Source organism: Bufo gargarizans, chromosome 3 (genome assembly GCF_014858855.1).
Source record: "Bufo gargarizans isolate SCDJY-AF-19 chromosome 3, ASM1485885v1, whole genome shotgun sequence".
In the NCBI taxonomy this organism is placed as follows: domain Eukaryota; kingdom Metazoa; phylum Chordata; class Amphibia; order Anura; family Bufonidae; genus Bufo; species Bufo gargarizans.
In genome coordinates, this window is record NC_058082.1 from 608,320,933 (window position 1) to 608,342,068 (window position 21,136).

General features: G+C 48.8%; 1 long non-coding RNA gene across 1 annotated transcript; it reads left to right on the forward strand.

Annotated features, from left to right (window-relative positions):
* Positions 1–7,700: 7,700 nt before the first annotated feature.
* LOC122931430 lies at positions 7,701–9,904 on the forward strand. The gene is made up of 4 exons (XR_006388233.1): positions 7,701–7,838; positions 8,980–9,055; positions 9,648–9,709; positions 9,804–9,904. It is a non-coding gene; the product is annotated as an uncharacterized LOC122931430 (long non-coding RNA).
* The last annotated feature ends 11,232 nt before the right edge of the window (positions 9,905–21,136 follow it).

The following is a 21,136-nucleotide window of genomic DNA, read 5'->3' on the forward strand; positions in this document are numbered from 1 at the left end:
CAAATTAAAAAATATTTTGAACCAAAAGGTGTTATGGGGGCTCTGTGGATGGCACTGTTATGGGGGGGGGATCTGTGGATGGCACTGTTATGGGGGGGATCTGTGGATGGCACTGTTATGGGGGGGATCTGTGAATGGCACTGTTATGGGGGGGATCTGTGGATGGCACTGTTATGGGGGGGGATCTGTGGATGGCACTGTTATGGGGGGATCTGTGGATGGCACTGTTATCGGGGGATCTGTGGATTATGCACTGTTATGGGGGGGATCTGTGGATGATGCACTGTTATGGGGGGATCTGTGGATGGCACTGTTATGGGGGATCTGTGGATGGCACTGTTATGGGGGGATCTGTGGATGACACTGTTATGGGGGGGATCTGTGGATGGCACTGTTATGGGGGGGATCTGTGGATGGCACTGTTATGGGGGGATCTGTGGATGGCACTGTTATTGGGGGGGATCTGTGGATGGCACTGTTATGGGGGGGATCTGTGGATGGCACTGTTATGGAGGGGATCTGTGGATGGCACTTATGGAGGGGATCTGTGGATGGCACTTATGGAGGGGATCTGTGGATGGCACTGTTATGGGGGGATCTGCGGATGGCACTGTTATGGGGGGATCTGTGGATGGCACTGTTATGGGGGATCTGTGGATGGCACTGTTATGGGGGAAATCTGTGGATGGCACTGTTATGGGGGGATTTGTGGATGACACTGTTATGGGGGGATCTGTGGATGGCACTGTTATGGGGGGATCTGTGGATGGCATTGTTATGGGGAGATCTGTGGATGGCACTGTTATGGGGGGATCTGTGGATGGCACTGTTATGGGGGTCATCTGTGGATGGCACTGTTATGGGGGGATCTGTGGATGGCACTGTTACGGGGGCTCTGTGGATGGCACAGTTGTGGAGTTCTGTGGATGACACTGTTATGGGGGGATCTGTGGATGGCACTGCTATGGGGGGGGGGGGGATCTGTGGGTGACACATATATACATCCACAGATCCCCCCAAAACAGTGTCCCTGTGAGTGAATGATCCCCAATACAGGGACTGGGGGCCGGCATCTGGTGTTGTAATGGCAGCGGGGCCTGGTGCAGTCACTGTATTCTATTACACCGGGCCCCACTCACTGTAATACTAATATTCATATGTGAACAACTTGAAATCCTCTGCGATCCTCTCAGGGCTCCAGACTAAAAAAAATACCTAGTAGCCATTGGCTCCTGAACTGAAAAATTTAGGAGCCAAATAAAATTTTTAGTCGCCAAATCAAAACTGAATGAAAATGTTGGTACCGTGACAACGCTACGCCGATCAGATCGGCCTAGGGTTGTTTCAATACCAAAATTTTGATTTGCTTTCGTCACCATAAAAAAGTATTGCGATACTCAATACTACGCAAAAAATAAATAAAAAACACCCTAAAAAGCCACGTGCATTTTGCATTTTATGAAACGTTCGGCCCATAATAGAACAGTCCTATCCTATTTTTTGGGGTGACAAGGTGACTAAAAAATGACGAATGCTCACCGCATAGGAGATATTTTTTAATAATTTAATAGTTTGGACTTTTCGGATGCAGCGCTATGTAAATTGTTTATTTATTGTATATATTTTTTATATGTAAAATTGGGAAAGGGGGGATTTAAACTTTATATTTTAGAGTAGTTTCACATTAGCGTTTTTCTTTTTCGGCATAGAGTTCCGTCACAGGGGCTCTATACCGGAAAAGAACTGAACCATCATATCCCCATGCATTCTGAATGGCAGGGCCGGCTCCAGGTTCATGTGGGCCCTTGGGCGATAAAGTCTCAGTGGGCCCCCTTACACAGTGATAACTCTCTGAGTACAGATAATATTATAGATATCACCTGCAGTCCTATGTAACAGCACAGATAACACAGTCATGGCTATCTGAGTACAGAAAAGGTAGTAGTGTTACCTGCAGTCCTATTTAAAACCACAGATAACACTGGTGCTAATAATGTGGTAGTGTGACCTGCAGTCCTATGTAAAACAGATAACACTAGTGTAGATTATGTGGTAGTGTTACCTAGGTCCTTAGTGTGCCTCCCTATGTCTCTGCCACGGACTCCATGCTGGCGGCGCTGCCTCCTCCTTTTCTTCTTGCCCCGTACAGAACGTCCTGATGCAGCTGCGTCAAGAGAAAGGAACACTGTGGGCATAGTGATGGTGACACGCCCACAGAGGGAGAGGCACGCCCACAGAGGGAGAGACACGCCCACAGAGGGAGAGACACGCACACACACACAGAGGGAGAGAGACATACACAGAGGGAAAGACACATATACACAAGGACACAGATTGGGACAGTCAAATACACACAGGAACAGATACACATACACACACACACACACACAGGGACGGACACACACACACACACACACACACAGTGACGGACACACGCACACACACAGGGACGGACACACGCACACACACAGGGACGGACACACGCACACACACAGGGACGGACACACGCACACACACAGGGACGGACACACGCACACACACAGGGACGGACACACACACACACACAGGGACAGACACACGCACACACACAGGGACAGACACACGCACACACACAGGGACAGACACACGCGCACACACAGGGACAGACACACGCGCACACACAGGGACGGACACACGCGCACACACAGGGACGGACACACGCATACACACAGGGACGGACACACGCACACACACAGGGACGGACACAAGCACATACACAGGGACAGACACACGCACACACACAGGGACAGACACACGCACACACACAGGGACAGACACACGCACACACACAGGGACAGACACACGCGCACACACACAGGGACAGACACATGCGCACACACACAGGGACACACATGCGCACACACACAGGGACAGACACACGCACACACACAGGGACAGACACACGCACACACACAGGGACGGACACACACACACACAGACATACATATGGACAGACACCTGTTCAATCGTCAACCAACTTCTATCTAATGTGTGGCCACCTTTAGGAGACATTAAAAGGGAATTCCACCTTTAGTTATGCTCCAACCTTTTGTTACCGTCTAATATGACTCCCACTGATTCCCAGTACTAAGGGGACATGGACTGGGGTTTAAAAGGGAATTATCAACATGTACCAGAAGGTGGTCTAAACTGTAACCCATTAGGCACTGGCTAGACTGTGGGATGGAGTCTAAGCAATGCCTCAGGCCTCATGCACACTGCCGTTATGCATCCGTTCTGTGCATTGGAGACCGCAATTTGTGGTCCCCAATGCACGGGCAATATCCGTGCGGCGGCCGGGACGGATTGGGACCTATTCAACTTCAATGGGTACGTGATCCGTCCCACCCGCAAAAAATAGAACATATTCTATTTTTTTTTTGTGGTGCAAAGGCACGGCCAGAAACACCAAGGAAGCACTCCATAGTGCTTCCGTGGGGTTCCGATCCATGCTTTCGTTACGCATATCTGTGATTGCGGACCCATTCAAGTGAATGGGTCCGCATCTGAGATGTAGAGTGCACATGGGCTGTGTGGCCATGGGCACACAATGGCCGTATGCATGAGGCCTAAAACATAAACTCCTATAAGAAAATAATAATCAATTATACACTTTATTGGCAAAAATTCATAAGAGGAAAATTTCCTCTTATACATTTTTGCCAATAAACTGTATAATTGATTTCATGTGTTCTGGCATTTTCTTATAGGAGTTTATTGTTTTGCAGGCATGTGTGCTGCTGAGCTGAGCAAGTTGCAATACATGGTAATGTTCATCTATTCAATTATTGGCTTGGCTTGCTCTTTTATTTTTGGGTTTTACACATATAGCCCCACATTACTTTGTAGACTGTAGTTCATCTGACCTGAATTCTAAAAGAACAACTTCAGCTGCTGCTCCAGCCTCCAGGTTTCCTCTTGGGCTCCGCTCGGCTATCGGCTATGATGTCCTGAATCTTCTTCTGCAGGCTGCAGCTGCGCCTGCTGATCAGCTCCGCCCCCTGTGCCCTCCGAGACGAGTCCTGGCTGGGAAGCTGAGAGTCTGTGCGCTGTAGTGCGGCGTGCCCAACTGTACTCACGCGCCGCACAGAAGCTCAGCCTGGAGAGACCGCGAGGGGGCAGCAAGCAGCAGCGCTGCACAAGTCAGTATGTCAAAATTTTAAAGGAGCCGCGCCGGGAAAACGAGTGGGCCCCCTAACTTACAGTGGGCCCCGGCACTTGCCCGGGTATGCCGGGTTCTGACGCCGGCCCTGCTGAATGGAGAGTAATCCGTCCAGGATGCATCAGGACGTCTTCAGTTCAGTCATTTTGACTGATCAGGCAAAAGATAAAACCGCAGCATGCTACGGTTTTATCTCCGGCGAAAAAAACTGAAGACTTGCCTGAATGCCGGATCCGGCGTTTTCCACCATAGGAATGTATTAGTGCCAGATCCGGCATTCAAAATACCGGAATGCAGGATCCGTCCTTCCGGTCTGTGCATGCCGGTAAAAATGTGTAAAAAGATACAAGACGGATCCGTCTGTCCGCATGACAAGCGGAGAGATGGATTTATTCTTGCAATGCATTTGTGAGATGGATCCGCATCCGGATGCATCTCATAAATGCTTTCAGTCACATCAAGATCGGCGGATCTGGCAGGCAGTTCCGACGACGGAACTACCTGCCGGATCACACTGCCGCAAGTGTGAAAGTAGCCTTAGTGTTTGTGTTTTATTTTTACTTACTATTAGCCCCCTTAGGGGCTGGAACCCTTGTCCTATTCACCCTTAGGCCCCTTTCACATGGGTGAGATTTCTGCGCGGGTGCAATGTGTGAGGTGAACGCATTGCACCCGCACTGAATCCGGACCCATTCACTTCTATGGGGCTGTGCAGATGAGCGGTGATTTTCATGCATCACTTGTGCGTTGCGTGAAAATCGCAACATGCTCTATGTTGTGCATTTTCATGCAACGCAGGCCCCATAGAAGTTAATGGGGCTGCGTGAAAATCGCATTGTATCCACAAGCAAGTGCGGATGCGGTGCGATTTTCACACTTGGTTGCTAAGATGAAAGTCTATTCACTGTGTTATTTTCCCTTATAACAAGGTTATAAGGGAAAATAATAGCATTCTGAATATAGAATGCTAAGTAGAAGGTCAATATAATAAACATTATATACACCCCAGTATAATAAACATTGGTGGCGCAGTGCGCCCCCCCCAGTATAATAAGCATTGAGTGCGCCCCCCCAGTATAATAAACATTGAGTGCACCCCCCCAGTATAATAAACATTGAGTGCGCCGCCCCCCAGTATAATAAACATTGAGTGCGCCGCCCCCCAGTATAATAAACATTGAGTGCGCCGCCCCCCCAGTATAATAAACATTGAGTGCGCCGCCCCCCCAGTATAATAAACATTGAGTGCGCCGCCCCCCCCAGTATAATAAACATTGAGTGCGCCGCCCCCAGTATAATAAATATTGAGTGCGCCCCCCAGTATAATAAACATTGAGGGCGCCCCCCAGTATAATAAACATTGAGTGCGCCTGTCACAACCAGACAGCTGAGAAGCTCTGACAGAAGCCTTTCAGAACCTCCTCCTTGAGTTTTCTTTGTTTTGAATTTCAGTTCCTCATCTCGTTAGCCTCTCTCAGCTGTCATGTAGTTGGACTGATTGCATCCCTTTAAATTCCTCCCCATAATGCATTAGTGTGCGGCTTATACAACTTCCTGGAGTGTGTGTGCATGCTGATCCTATCTTCCAGCCTTCTACAAGATAAGTGCTGTACATTTATTTGTGATTTTCTGTTTGCTGGATCCCAGGTGACCCTGACTCCCTCCGTGTCTAGTGTAGGGAGCCGGTGGTCGTGTCCCCTCACTATTGTAGGGTGTTCAGGTGGTATATAGTCGAGGTACGTGGATATGCGATCATCCACCATTGGGATTTTCGCATAGGCTGAGCAGGCAGGGAGAGAGCCAGGTCTGATGCAGGGGTCTCCCTTTTGTTCCTTAGTTTTGGATCCAGTGAGTCATATATTCATTTTGCATGGTCTTGTTTCCTGTACACCTTCCGTGACAGCGCCCCCCCAGTATAATAAACATTGAGTGCGCCCCCCAGTATAATAAACATTGAGTGCGCCGCCCCCCAGTATAATAAACATTGAGTGCGCCGCCCCCCAGTATAATAAACATTGAGTGCGCCGCCCCCCAGTATAATAAACATTGAGTGCGCTGCCCCCCCAGTATAATAAACATTGAGTGCGCCGCCCCCCCAGTATAATAAACATTGAGTGCGCCCCCCAGTATAATAAACATTGAGTGCGCCCCCCCAGTATAATAAACATTGAGTGCGCCCCCCCAGTATAATAAACATTGAGTGCGCCCCCCCAGTATAATAAACATTGAGTGCGCCCCCCCCAGTATAATAAACATTGAGTGCGCCCCCCCAGTATAATAAACATTGGTGGTGCAGTGGGCAGTGCCAATGAGGGTTAAAAAAATATATAAAAAATTAACTCACCTCCTCCAATTGATCGCGTAGATGCCTGTCTCCTGTTCTTTCTTCAGGACCTGTCAAAGGACCTGTGGTGACATCACTGTGGTGATCACATGGTACATCATATGATCCATCACCATGGTAATGGACCATGTGATTAGCTCAGTGACGTCACCACAGGTGCTGAAGAAAGAACAGGAGACTGGCAGCTGCGCGATCAATTGGAAGAGGTGAGTTAATTTTTAATTTATTTTTTAACCCTCATTGGCACTTCCCACTGCGCCACCAATGTTTATTATACTGGGGGGGGGGGGCGCACTCAATGTTTATTATACTGGGGGGGGCGCACTCAATGTTTATTATACTGGGGGGGGCCACACTCAATGTTTATTATACTAGGGTGTTGGGGGGGGGGGGCGCACTGTGCCACTAATGTTAATATAAATACAGGAGGCGGGTGCCGGAATCAAATAGCCGGCACCCGACCTCTATGACAGGGGGCTGCGATCAGCGGCAGTTAACCCCTCAGGTGCCGCTTCCTGTCATAGAGGTCCTCCTGCATTTGTATTAACACGTCAGTTATCTTCATTGGTGGCACAGTGGCCACAGCCCCTCCCCTCCTCCTCCCATCTCTCTTCTTATTGGTGGAGGCAGCACAGAGGAGAGGATCGCAGAGGATTTCAAGTTGTTCACATATGAATGAGTAAATACAGTGAGCGGGGCCCGGTGTTATGTTATTCTGCAGCGGGACCCCATCCCGGCCGGGCCCTCGGACCATGTCCGAAGTGCCCGACCGGTCAGTCCGCCCCTGGTGATATCCACAAAGTCCCCTTAGAAGTGACATCTACACCGCCCCCTGTGCCATCAACAGTGTCCCCCAGTGCCTCCAATGGCATCCACAGTGTCCTCAGTGCCATCCAGTGCACCCAGTGCCATTGACAGTGCCACCAGTGCTATCCACAGTGTCCCCAATGACATCCACAGTGCCCCCTAAATGCCATCCACAGTGCCCCCAGTGAGATCCACAGAATAGCGATCAGCCTCTGTCGCAGATCGCTGTGCATGAGTCAGTACAAGCTTAACGCAGAAGCCTGTACACAGAAGCCTGTCTAGAGGAGACGGCTGGTAGTCCCAGCGCATGCGCACGAGTCGGGTCTAAGGTAGGCCGGCAGGAGGCTCTGACATTAGTGATGATGCACCGTCTCCTGCTTCTGAGAGGAAGAGAAGACGACAGCGAGGGAATGGAGACCCTGAAAGCCCTACAGGAGAGGTGACGTGACCACGAAGATGATCTTTGGAACACCTGCGCCGCGGAGGGTAAGCATAGCTGTCCTAATCTTCTCTCCACAGGTAAAGTGCAAGGAAGAATTTTGACCCTGATGCCTGGAGAACCCCTTTAATCATGCTTGTGTATTGGGCAGTCGTGAAGGATAGCTGACGGCCTCGGGAGTGTTTGGCCATCAGTTACATTATGTGTGGACATCAGTGTGTGGGGGGGCACTAAAGTGTCTAGGGCAGTATGACCTCTAACATCTACACGGGAAGGAGTGTGTACACAGGGCCTCATACATGGACAACACAGGGTCAATGATCCCCTTAGCAGCCAATGGCATTTTCTCTTCAACTGATTGAAATTATATTAATTTGTTATGTTAATGATGGTAAAGCTATGCTCAAATATAAAAGTTTCTCCCCCAAATTTCTTTTGCAGATTTTTTACATTTTTCACTATAATGGGGAAAGTGTGTTCCATCACTGCAGTTCTATCAGCATTTCCTACGTAGGATTTCCCTGGAAAGTAAAGGGGTACACAGGGTCAGCTTCCACACAATGGGGGCCACATTTATTTATGAATTGGGTTAATTCTAGACCTTCACAGGCCACACCTGACTGCAGCCTTACTAGGTTTAGGTAGTTTTTATTATGACATCAGCACATGATGACATCATAATAGAGGCGTTACTAGGCAGTGATGTCACAATTATACCAGAGGTCACATTAGGTGCTGAATTGCTGCCAGAGCCTCTGAGGGTTCCTGAAGGAGACAGAGACAAGATGAGAAGTTTGTACCCTAATATTTCCTATCCATTATGCTTTCTATATATATTTTCTGTAAATGTGAGAACAGTCTTGTTGTAAACTCTGTACATGAGGCACCGGATGTGTATGGGACCCTATATTTTTGAGCCTGTTCTCAGAAAAAGCCAGTATTGTGTATATCAAGCAATCAGATCTCTTCTGTAATGTTGTATCCTGCTATGGGAAGCCTCAGATCTGATTGCTGAGGTTTCTTCTAGTATTCCTCTGTCTTCCATCATTCGGTATGGTAATGATGAGGACTATGACAGGCGTCTGGCAGCACCGGTCCTGGTATTGTCGTAACACTTTGCATTGTAGAAATGTTTGGGAATTTTCTGGCCAATAATCATTATTTTTATTTTATTTTATTACTGAATAGAGATTAATATTGCGATTGCAGCTTTGACAGCTACGGCTATAGCGGCCACGGGCATCGGCCTATTTATTTATTACAGGTAAGTCCCTGCATTGTTATATAGGACACATCTATCATGTACACAGGAGCCTTATTGATTTTATGGGGACACAGTCATTTCTCAGGGTAGTTGAATGCACTTTTACCATCTCCTACTCCGGATCCTGTTTGCTTGTTGTATTTGTCACCGTTACCCCTGCGCCCATCATTACAGGGGTGCCAGGAAGAGCCATGTGCTTTGAAGCACCTTCATAAGGAAAACACCGTAGCCCCATGCTAAGCAATGAGACCCTGTGCTTGTGGTCCTCCTGTTCTGGTGTAAATCAGCCTTGACCATCTACCCTGGTGGCAGGTTCTGTCCATACCTGTAGATTTAGGGAAGTAGAAGTGACATTACCGACATCTCGGTGTAAAATTGGCAGGAGCCTATTTGCCTTCTCCAAACCTCTCACCACACCGGTCATTTTCTGCTTCTACCATTCATGGTGTCAATTACTGGAGGAAGACTGGTGCAGTGACTACATTGTGGTCCATTCTTATATGTGCAACGATCTGCTGTAGACATGGAACAGTCAGCTATTTGGTGGCTTTATTCCCTGCAGGATTATCACTTAATATCTTCTCTATTCTAGAAAAAAGAAAGACTTCTACAGAAGACTGAAAGACCTGGAGACGTCTTCATCTGACGAGTCAAGTAATGTAGAATTATAATGGATGTATCAGGTTTCTGATTTTTCACTGTATAGAATAGAAGCAGCAGAGTAATGTTCTTCTTCTGGTTTTTGTAGCGGTCTATGACTCTGACTACATGGAGTCTTCTACAAACTCCACACTCACTTTCCATTCGGACGAAGAAGAAATGGAGACAGATTGAGGAGGAGGAGACATCGGAGACCAGTATACATAAAAAAAACTGTTCTTTTGTTCATTCAATAAATTAAACATTGAAATTATTACAGCCTCCAGCAGTTTATTTAGATTCTCTTTTACAACACATAGTGAGATCTATTCCACAATGTTTAAAAGATACTGAAGAGTTTTTGAATACATTAAATGAGATAAAAGGGAAATGTCACTAACTTTGTAAACAAATATACCATAAGCTAGGGGTGGACATACCGCTGGTGCAGCCGGGTCAGCTGCACAAGGGCCCAGAGTTGGAGGGGGCCCATTCTTAGGGTTGCCACCCGTACGGGATTGACCCGGACAGTCCGGGTTTGTAATCCTGTGCCAGGGTACAAGCCTTTCTTCGACCCGGGCACAGGATTCATTCAAACTGCACTCTCGTCTCCCCTGACTGACAGCTGGCGGTGAGCAGCGCAAGCGTCAGGGTGAGCCGCCTCAGCCACGGCGGGCGATGAGCACTAATGTGGACTGTGGACGTCCGAGACTCCGGTCAGATAAGCTGTCACTGCGGGGGCCGGGTGATCAGCTGAGCGCAGCGCTCCCCGAGTCCCTCCCTCCTCTACAGTCTACAGCAGGGGTGCACAACGTTTTCTGGGTGGGGGCCACAATGTCAGACTGAAGGAATAACAAGGGCCGAAAATAAAAGTTAAAGGGGTATTAACAAGTGAAATACTGCATTTATTGCGTATTGTGCACACAGTTATATATCATAAATGTCTAGTTATACCTCCAGGACATCTAATGGGAGAATACATGAAAAATGCATGTGAGCAGCCACAAGACATAGGCATGCATGTCTGTTACCAGATGGTTGGGGGCCGCACAGAATGGTATCAAGGACCGCATGTGCAGTGGCGTCTCTAGCTTTCAAATTTTGGGGGGGCACACTGGGGGCCAGGACAAAAGTAGGGGGGCAGCTATAACAACGATATATTTACACAAGTATGCTTAGAAATGCTGCAATACTTTACCCAATACCTAAAACCGCAATAGGGAAGAAAAACCCCAATTACTCAGATTTCAACATGTCCTAGCTGCCTGGGGATCTGTGAATGACACTTATGGAGGGGGATCTGTGGATGACACTTATGGAGGGGGATCTGTGGATGACACATACCGTTTATAGCATCTCATGCTATGTGTCATCCACAGATCCACCCCATATCAGTGTCATATCGGGATCCCTCTCCCTATAAGGCCCCATTCACACATCTGAAATTTGCGTAACGGAATTGCGGACCCATTCATTTCTATAGGGCAGCACAACGTGCTGCCGGATACGGAAATGCGGACCCGCACTTCCGGATCCGCAATTCCGTTCCCGAAAAAAAAATGCGGACCCGCACATTGCTCACATTTGAACATGATTTCTCTAAACGGTAAAGTAGTAAACACTGTAATCATCCAGGCTGCACTGACAGTAACTTTAAAGGGGTTCTGCACTTTCATTAACTGATGATCTATACTCTGGATAGATCATCAGCTTCTGACCGGTGGGGGTCAGACACCCAGTACCCCCGCCGATCAGCTGTTTGAGAAGACGCTCGAGCAGCTCCGCGGCCTTCTCACTGTGTACCGCCAGCCCACTGACTGACATCACGACTAGTATCAACTAGCCTGAGCGCAGCTAAGCTCTGTCACTTGAATGGAGCTTAGCCGCGTCCACGCTAGTTGTTACTAGTCGTAACTCGTGACATCACTGGGCCGGCGGTAAACAGTGAGAAGGCCGCGGCGCTACTGGAGCGCCGGTGCCTTCTTAAGCAGCTGATCGGCGGGGGTCCCGGGTGTCTAACCCCCGCCAATCAGAAGCTGATGATATATCTAGAGTATAGATCATCAATTAAATTAAGTGCAGAACCCCTTTAACTTTTAAATCAGGAAGATTCTGGGGCAGCCGCCAGCCAGCTCTCCTCTCAGACTCAGTCAGAGTCAGATCTAATCTCTCTAGTTAGAATAGAAAGAGACTTAGTCAGTCCACTCAGTCACTACTTGTAAGTTGTACCTTATTATTATTAGGTTAACCTGCTACACACCGTCACCACTAGGTCAGGCTCAGTCCAGTCTGTTCGGTATCGGTAGGTTAGGGTAGGGCCACGCCACGCCACACACTGTCTGTTCTCTAGTCTGAGCGTCCCCCTCTCAGTGCGCTTGCGCCGACTGAAGACCGGTACGGCGCAGGCGCCAGATTTTGAACGCAGACAGGGCCAGCCAGAGCACGAGCGCGTTTGCTGGACCTGTCAATCAACATGAGGAGGGGGCATCTTTATGAAAGGAGGATGCGGCTGCTATGAGCAAGTAACCTCCCTACTTGCTGGTAGAGAGGTCATTTACATATTATAAAAGTCTGTTTTTTTTAAGAAACTGCCCAACCAAAATGAGTAAGAGCATTATATATTGATAAATTGCATTATAAGGAATTTAAGTTGCCAAAAAAGAAATAATGACTTTAGTAGGGTGACAGAAGCCCTTTAAGCAGCTGCTGCCAGTAGTTGAATGAATCAGAATCAGCTAGTCTCGACTAGCGGCACGCTGATTTATGCACAGCACTGCCACTGAGTCTGACTCAACTTGTCAGGTCCTGGGGTCGGGGGCGGAGCTGGGGGGGGGCGGAGCCGGGGACGCGGCGGTGGGTGGAGACTAGAGAGTGAGACTGCAACAGCACCAAGTCCGAGACTCAGTCAGATCATCAGATGTGAAGAAGATGTCCGGTAGGGCTGCCTAGTGCCTACACAGTGCACAGCAGCGCAGCATAGACCATCCACCACCAAAATGAATGGGGGACATTTTAGTTGGGGGGGCACAGCTTGATGTAGGGGGGGCCGTGGCCCCCTCTGCCCCCCCTGGCAACGCCACTGCGCATGTGGCCCCTGGGCTGCAGGTTGTGCACCCCTGGCCTACAGTGATGCCAGCGCAGTCTCAGAGTCAGAGCGCTGTGTTTACTGTTCAGTCTCCGGTCTCCCTCGCTCCTCCCCTGCCTCCCAGTCCCTCCCTCCTTCTCTCTGATAAGGTCCACAGGAAGTGACATCAGAGAGAGAGCGGCAGGGAGCTCCGTGGGAGAAATCATTCTTCTTCTCCAGTCCAGCAGCCTGCCCAAGTAGTTCCCAGCCCAGTGCCCACTGTGCCCTGCCTGCAGACAGTGCAGCAGTGGTTTTTCAACCTGTGTGACCAAGACAGTCCTGTCCTAGATAGTCACTTCTAAAAAGGTATATAAAACATTTGAAGTGTGTAATGTAACAGTGTTTAAACAGGTTTCTGAATCTGTCAATCATCAGAAAAAAACGTTATGTTATGTAGCTGAGTGATATAGCGATGGGCTAATGTCAGCAGTACATAACAGTGTGTTTTATAACTCCCTACCTGCCGCTGCCGCCGTTCTCCTAAAATAAAGACTTATAATATGAACGGAGAAGATGAGGAAAGAGAACATCTACATCAAAGGAGACGTCACTGGATGTAAGAGGTATGGGGCGCTGTATTTCTGTAGTGACGGGATCAGGGGCGCAACGATCGCGGTGCGACAGCGACCAGGGTGAAGGTGGGACATGGGCGTGGCTGGAGGCGGGACATTCCCTCCCTTCTGTTCGGGTTTGGCTTGAAGAAAAGGTGGCAACCCTACCCATTCTAAACCATGAACTACATAGATAAATTTAAAATCTTGCGCCTGCGCCGCGGCCGTACCTGTCTTCAATTGGTGCAGGCGCACTGAGAGGCTCGGCCGCTCTATCCTCAATGCGCCTGCGCCGATGACGTCACATCTACACCCGGCGCAGGCGCATTGAGGATGGAGCGGCCGCCTCTCAGTGCGCCTGCGCCAATTGAAGACAGGTACGGCTGCGGCGCAGGCGCAAGATTTTAAATGCAAACAGGCAGGGCCAGCAGAGAACGATCCCATTCCCTGGCCCTGTCAATCACAATGTGGAGGGGGCGTCTTTACGATCGGAGGATGCGTCTGCTACCAGTAAGTAGCCGCCCTACTTGCTGGTAGCAAGGTAATTAGCATATTTTAAAAGCTTGTTTTAAACTAAATCTACAGGACCAAAATGATTAATTTGATCATGTAGCCATAAATTGCAGTGTAGGGATTATAAGTAAGCAAAAAAGGTTTAGTGGGGTGACAGAAGCCCTTTAAGCATCTCATATGGGGGTCTGAGCATCTGATATAGGGTTTTAAGCATCTCAAATGGGGATCTGAGCATCTGATATGGGGGCCTGAGAATCTGATATGGGGGTCTAAGCATCTCTACTTTGATTGACAGGGCAATGAAAACATGATGACACCTTGCCTTATCAAAGTGGAGAGGGTGCAGCAGTTGCAGAGATACCAGAACCTCTAGGTGCAATGACAATGCCCTCGTTCCTCCTCATTTGCATATATTAAAACATCCCCTTTTTCCCCTCCCCCACGACAGCACCACTGAGAGATGGCTCCGCCTCCATGGACAGGAAACCTGTAGCATAAAAAAGGTGGAGCCACTCTCCCACCTCAGTGAGGTTTCCTGTCCCTGGAGCAGGAGACGTGTAGCTGTGCTTTTCTTACAGGGACCCATGGCTTGGAAATCCTAGGAAAGCCTAGAGAGCCATGGGTCACGACAGCCTTACCGGGTATGTCACCTGAGGGACGGTGGTTGGTCCGGGCCAGCTGCCGGTCCTAGGGCTGAAGACACCGGTCCCTCAAAGGAGAGGCCCGGATGTTTCCGCGACGCAGGGCGGCAGGGGGAAACGTGCCAGAGGGCGGCCATCCTAGACGCGCACCCGGTGAGGACTGCGGGCGGATGCTGGTGCAGTGGAGCGCGTCAGAGCGCCAAACCGGAAGTCGCAGGAATGACGTCGGTTAAGACGTGTGTTCCACTGACGACTTCCGGTCCAGGCCGGAAATATAAGGTACCTTATGCATTCCAGCACCCGGAATGGCTGTGCTCCCATCTGGGGCTCTGGACGGCCAAGTTTTTCCACAGTCTCTTTTTTCAGAAGACCTTGAGAGAAGATCGCTGCATCTAGATGGCGCTCCCAGGGAACATGTGGAACTCTCAGAAGAGAGGTGCTGTTCCCTGCGGCATATTGATTTCTTTATCCTCTATGCCTCCAGGAATATCGTGGAGGAGGAGAAAAGACCAGAGGAAACGGAATCAGAAAAGCAGCCGGTATAGAAGATGCTTCTGATGGGGTAAGACACAGAGCTTTTATGAAATCACTGATGTGTCCCTTCGTTTCTATTATTGGTTTTTAGATGGCAGCTAAGAAAGCCACATCCAAGAAGAAGAATAAGGAGTGCGCATTGTGTAGATGCCCCTTGTCCACTTCCTATAACAAAAATTTATGCCAGGATTGTATTGAGAAGACCCTGACGGAGGAATCCCCTAATTTTATGAGGGACATTAGAAGTCTGATTAAGGCAGAGGTTAAGGAGTCCCTTAAAACATCAAAGAAATCAAAAAGATCGTTAGACAGAACGGATTTAGAGCCAGAGTCTATTAGCGAGGATGATAGGGACGACAGGTCAGAGGATTCATCCTTCGCGGAGGAAGAACAGGAGAAAAAATTCTTGTTCCCTGTGTCCGATACGGAAAAGTTGCTAAAGACAATTAGAGCTACGTTAGAGCTGGAGGACGTCAGGGAAGATAGGTCTGTGGCAGATGCAGTCTTTGAGGGACTACGTGAAAAAAAGAGAAGATGTTTTCCCTTACATAAGAGCGTATCGGCCCTGATAGAAAGGGAGTGGAAGAAGCCTGACAAGAAAGCCTTCGTTAGTAAAAATTTTAAGAGGGTAGCATTGCAGAGGGCAATGGTATCAGACACCTTCAGTTTCAGGCTATGCCCTTCGGCCTATCTACAGCTCCGAGAACCTTTACCAAGGTGATGGCGGAGGTAGCGTCCTTCATTCGAAGGGAGGATATCTTGTTCCTACCTTATCTGGACGACCTCTTGATTATTGCAAAGTCGCAAGAAACATGTCAAAAATCGGTCCAAACGGTGATTCGGATCCTGGAGCATCTGGGTTGGATGATCAATGTGAAAAAATCCAGGTTGGAACCCAGTACAAACCAGATATTTCTGGGACTTCGGTTGGACTCTGTGCGACAAAATACTTTTCTTCCAACAGAGAAGATAGTAAAAATCCAGAACGAAGCCCGGAGGGCCCAGGAGAACCCGAGGATGTCAGTCCGAAAGGCAATGTCCTTGCTAGGGTTAATGACTGCCTGCATTCCAGCAGTCCGCTGGGCTCAATTTCATTCGAGAATATTACAGTGGGAAATTTTGAATTGGACAAAACAAAGGGAGATAACCTTAGATTCTCAGAAATGTCTCAGCCAAAAGACTCTGATCTCCCTCAATTGGTGGTTGGAGGTAGAAAACTTAGACCAGGGTATCCCGTGGAATTACCCCGATCCAGTAGTGATTACTACAGACGCCAGCCCTTGGGGATAGGGTGCACACTTCCGAGGTCAGTTGAGGCAGGGAGTCTGGTCCCCATTGCAGAGACAGTTCTCGTCCAATAGGAAAGAATTGAGAGCAGTATTGTTGGCTTTACGGACAGCCCTTCCAGAACTCCAGCACCAGCATGTCAGAGTCATGTCGGACAACAGAACGGTGGTATCGTACCTGAACCGCCAGGGAGGTACCAGATCCCCATCTTTAATGAGGGAGGCAGAGATTATATTCTCGGAGTTCGAGAAAAAATTATCCCACATATCCGCTCTACACATAAGGGGGAGAGAAAATGTCCAGGCCGACTTCCTAAGCAGTCATCGTTTGAAACAGGGGGAGTGGTCCCTAGACCCGTCTATATTTGCAAAAATTGTGGATCTATGGGGTGTACCGGAAATAGATCTATTTGCCACCAGGGAGAACAGGCAGGTAGGGAGATTCTGCTCCCTCAGTCCCTGCGAATCCCCATATGGGGTGGATGCCTTCCTCCTGGAATGGAAATTCCATCTGGGATATGCCTTTCCTCCTCTTCAGCTCCTGCCCAGAGTTCTCAGAAAGATAAGAGAAGAAAGGTCAGACATGATAGTCATCGCCCCCTTTTGGCCAAGGAGAGCTTGGTTCTCTCTTCTCAGGTCCATGTCGATTGCGGAGCTGTGGGTCCTTCCCGAGATTCAGAACCTCCTGAGGCAGGGTCCGGTAATGCACCCAGAAATAGGATCCTTACATCTTATGGCATGGAGATTGAGAGGGTGCACTTGATTAGGGAAGGCTTCTCGGAAGCCCTGACCTCCACCATTCTTAGTAGCAGAAAGAAGGTGACTAATACTATTTATGCAAGAATATGGAAGAAATTCCTTTTCCTTTTCAGGTCTGGACACCGATGTTTGGCCAGAGAGTATTTCCACCCGACAGGTCTTAGAATTTTTACAAAGGGGTCTGTCCTTAGGATTGGCCAAAAGCACTCTGAAAGTTCAGGTTTCGGCCCTCTCAGGCTTAAGTGGTAGAAGCTTGGCCATGGATCCCTGGATAGTCAGGTTCTTCAAGGCAGTTGATAGGGTTGCACCTGTTAGGGGCCCCAGATTTCCCCCCTGGGACTTAAACCTAGTCTTAAAAGCTTTGACCAGTCTCCCCTTTGAGCCCATTGAGGAGTGCTCTATTAAAAATCTTACATTGAAGTTGGTTATATTGATAGCATTAACTTCAGCACTTAGAGTTAGCGAGCTTCAGGCACTGTCTATTAATTCCCCGTTTATGTCCATACGTGAGGATAGAGTAATTCTTAGACTAGATCCAAAATTCATTCCCAAGGTACCTTCTAAAACTAACAGGTTGCAGGAAATAGTCTTGCCAGTCTTTTTTCCAGATCCAAAATCTGAGGAGGAAGATAGATGGCACTTATTGGACGTAAGAAGGTGCCTGATCCAGTACCTAGAGAGATCAAAGGATTGGAGAAAATCCTCTTCCTTGTTAGTATTATACTCTGGGGCTCGAAAAGGTAATGCGGCCTCTAAAAGTACCATCGCTAGGTGGATACGAGAGCTTATTTCCTTAGCCTACTCTTGTTCTGGTCTTTCTCCTCCACTGTCCTTAAAGGCTCACTCTACTAGGGCGATGTCTACCTCCTGGGCAGAGAGGTCTAACGTCTCTATTGACCAGATCTGCAGGGCGGCCACGTGGGCTTCTCCCTCTACTTTCTATAGGCACTATAGGCTTCAGCTCGACTCTGTTTCTGACCTCCTTTTTGGTACTAAGGTGTTAGAGGTGGTCACCCTCCCTTGAATTCTACGAAATCTCTCTCAGTGGTGCTGTCGTGGGGGAGGGGAAAAATGATGATTACACTTACTGGTAATCGGATTTTCCTGACCCCACGACAGCACCCGTCTAATTCCCTCCCTACGGTGGTGGTTGGTGCAAAGATTCACGTGGTGTGATGCAAAAAAAAAAAAAGATGTATATATTGTGTTAACCTAAAGGGGAGTCCCTCTCATGCTCTGTAAACCCACTGAGGTGGGAGAGTGGCTCCACCTTTTTTATGCTACAGGTTTCCTGTCCATGGAGGCGGAGCCATCTCTCAGTGGTGCTGTCGTGGGGTCAGGAAAATCCAATTACCGGTAAGTGTAATCATCATTTTCTCAGCAATGCAGACACATATGAACATGAGACCAACACAGATATCTTCAGCTGCCAAGCGCACATGTAGTGTCCCACTAGGTAAAGGTGGGCACTACACAAAAAGGGGTTAATGTGTTTTATTGCATTTGTGTATTTTCCCTGTGTTAACTGGGTGTCAGGCCTGTCAGAGTGCAGTTTAGCCTCCCAGACGTTAGAGGGAGCTAGAGAGCCCTAGATATATATAGGAAGGCCCAGACAGGGGAGAGTTAGTGTATTCCAGGGGACTAGAGGAGTCACCTAGTCAGCCTGAAGCTCCTGAGACTAAGGATAGCTCAGTTGAGATACCCCAGTAGTAGGACAGCACCTCCTGGGAGCAACCTGCAGCCACCTTTCACATCAAGCAGTGAGACAGCTAGGAAACAAAGGTACTGTAACCTTAAGCAAGTGCCAATACTGGAGGAAGGAATTTATACCAAGGATTTAAGCCAGCAATTAGGCATCCGGGCCTTGAGATCCAGCCAGCTAGAATAGCTGTGAGGATAGAGCAGCACTGCACTGCAAAGCATTAACTATATACCCTCCAAGTATCTTGCAACATAGAAACCTGCTGTGCATTTGGAACTGTAAAGGACTGCATTAACATCTTCTGTAACTGCATGTACGAAGTTGAACTGTTGTCACCAAGTAAAGCAACGTTTGGTTCAACAACTGCGTACTCATTTAATCCTCCTGCAAACCGGTGTGCCACTGTTACAGGCACTGGCGTCACGATACTTAAAGGGACCTTGCCTCAGGCACTCTAAACACCTGCAACAACCAGGGCACCTCACCCAACATCAGGCCAGGTCTCTACACCCAGAGTGTGCCCCAGAGGAACTAGTGTCTGCCTCTTATTCACTGCTGCATGCCTGCCCAGGGTCCTCCAAAAAGTGAGTAACCCTCGATTGCCCATATCATGACCTCACTGTCGCTATACCCTGCAGGTTTGGCGTGTTGCATAAATTGGCGTCACGAACAGGATACGATCATTCCTGCGCCATTGCGGATACAAAAACTGTGTGCTGTTAATTGCCTTAAAGTGACAAGCCCTAATTGTTTTATTGAAAATTGCTGGGCCAAAGTGAACTGTGATAATTGCGGTGTGAAGATTATATTGTATGGACTGTTTGCTGCCAATTTAAGTCACCGCTTGCTGTCAGTGAATAGACAGCGATATTGCCCACTTAACCTGATTGGATTACAAGCGCGCCTCGTGGAACTGTTTGACGCGAAAAAGAGGACTTTGGCGCGAAAAGAACCAGGCGGAGTCATCGCCCAGCCAACAAGGAAGAAGAACGCCGCCCTGTCTGGAAGAAAAGACGCCGCCTACCTTAGTCCTGGAGCTACGAGAGGCCGCGCCCACCGGTTGACGCTGTACGCAGGACGATCAATGCCCGTAGCCACGCATCTCGCGAGACTTGGAGCGAGCACCACTGGAGTAAGTACCGACTTTAAACTTTTGCCGGCTCCTCCGATTACCTTACGGAACCTTCCCGACCCCTGCCAGGGCACCGGAGGGACCCCTGTTAGTAACCAAAGACTTTTCTGTGAAAAAATAAATAAAAGTTATTACCATTGCCGCTCCGGTCCGCTCTGCTACATTTAAAGGGCCATACCCACCTAGCAACGCCATGTCCGCACCTGAGGAAATCGGACAGGCGGCCCCAGTCGTGCCTGCTGAAGTACCCACAGCCGACTCTAGGGCCCCTGCCGCCGCGGCACCGTCAAGCATGATGCCGCTAACCATGCCGTACTATTTTGGGGCCCCCTGGTTCCTACGTTATTCAGGGGAAGCCCAAAAGTTAAAGGACTTTAGGGAGCAGATACTGGCCTTGTTCCGGCTTTATCCCATAACTGCTGAACAACAAATGGAGATCCTCCTAGCTCAGTTAGAAGGGGCCGCCCGCAGGGAAGTCATGTCATGGCCCCGTTCTGAGAAGAGTAGCCTGGAACAGATCTTTGATCGCTTGGGCACCACATTTGAGGCCAGAACGGTGTCAAAGTTAAAATGCGTTTCTTCAGCAGAAAGCAGCAGCCTGGAGAGTCGCTCCGCGATTTTGCCCTGTCCTTACAAGAGACACTAAGAGCTGTAGTCCAAGTGGGTCCTAAAGAAGCTGAGGACCAGGACCGGACTCTTAGAGAGCAATTTATTGCGGGCATAAGTACTGAGCATTTAAAGGGCCAACTACGGATGTTGTCGGCTCAACACCCTCACTGTACATTTTTGGATTTTAAGGAATTGGCCATCAGTATACTAGGCCAGAACCCTGCTCCAGGGCCAGCAGCCTTCCCTGAACCTCAGGCTTGTCAGCCAAAGACTGTGAATGTGGGGCCTGCAGGAGTCAGTCAGGCCACCCAGGCTCCAGTCACAGATGTGGTGGCAGCATTAATGGAGCAAGTGAACCATCTTACTCTAAGCTTGGAGAAGGTGTGTAAGAAAATAGAGGAGTGGGAGAGACCACTGTTACTGGAAGATGAAGGCCCTTTTCCTCCAAGACTCCCACCTGCCTTTAGGGATGTATATCCAAAAGAACCTGATGGGCGACCGAGTTACCGGCCCAGAAGTAGAAAACAGCCTGTCTGCCACCACTGCAAGAAATATGGACATACTGAATCAATGTGCTGGCAGTTACAACAG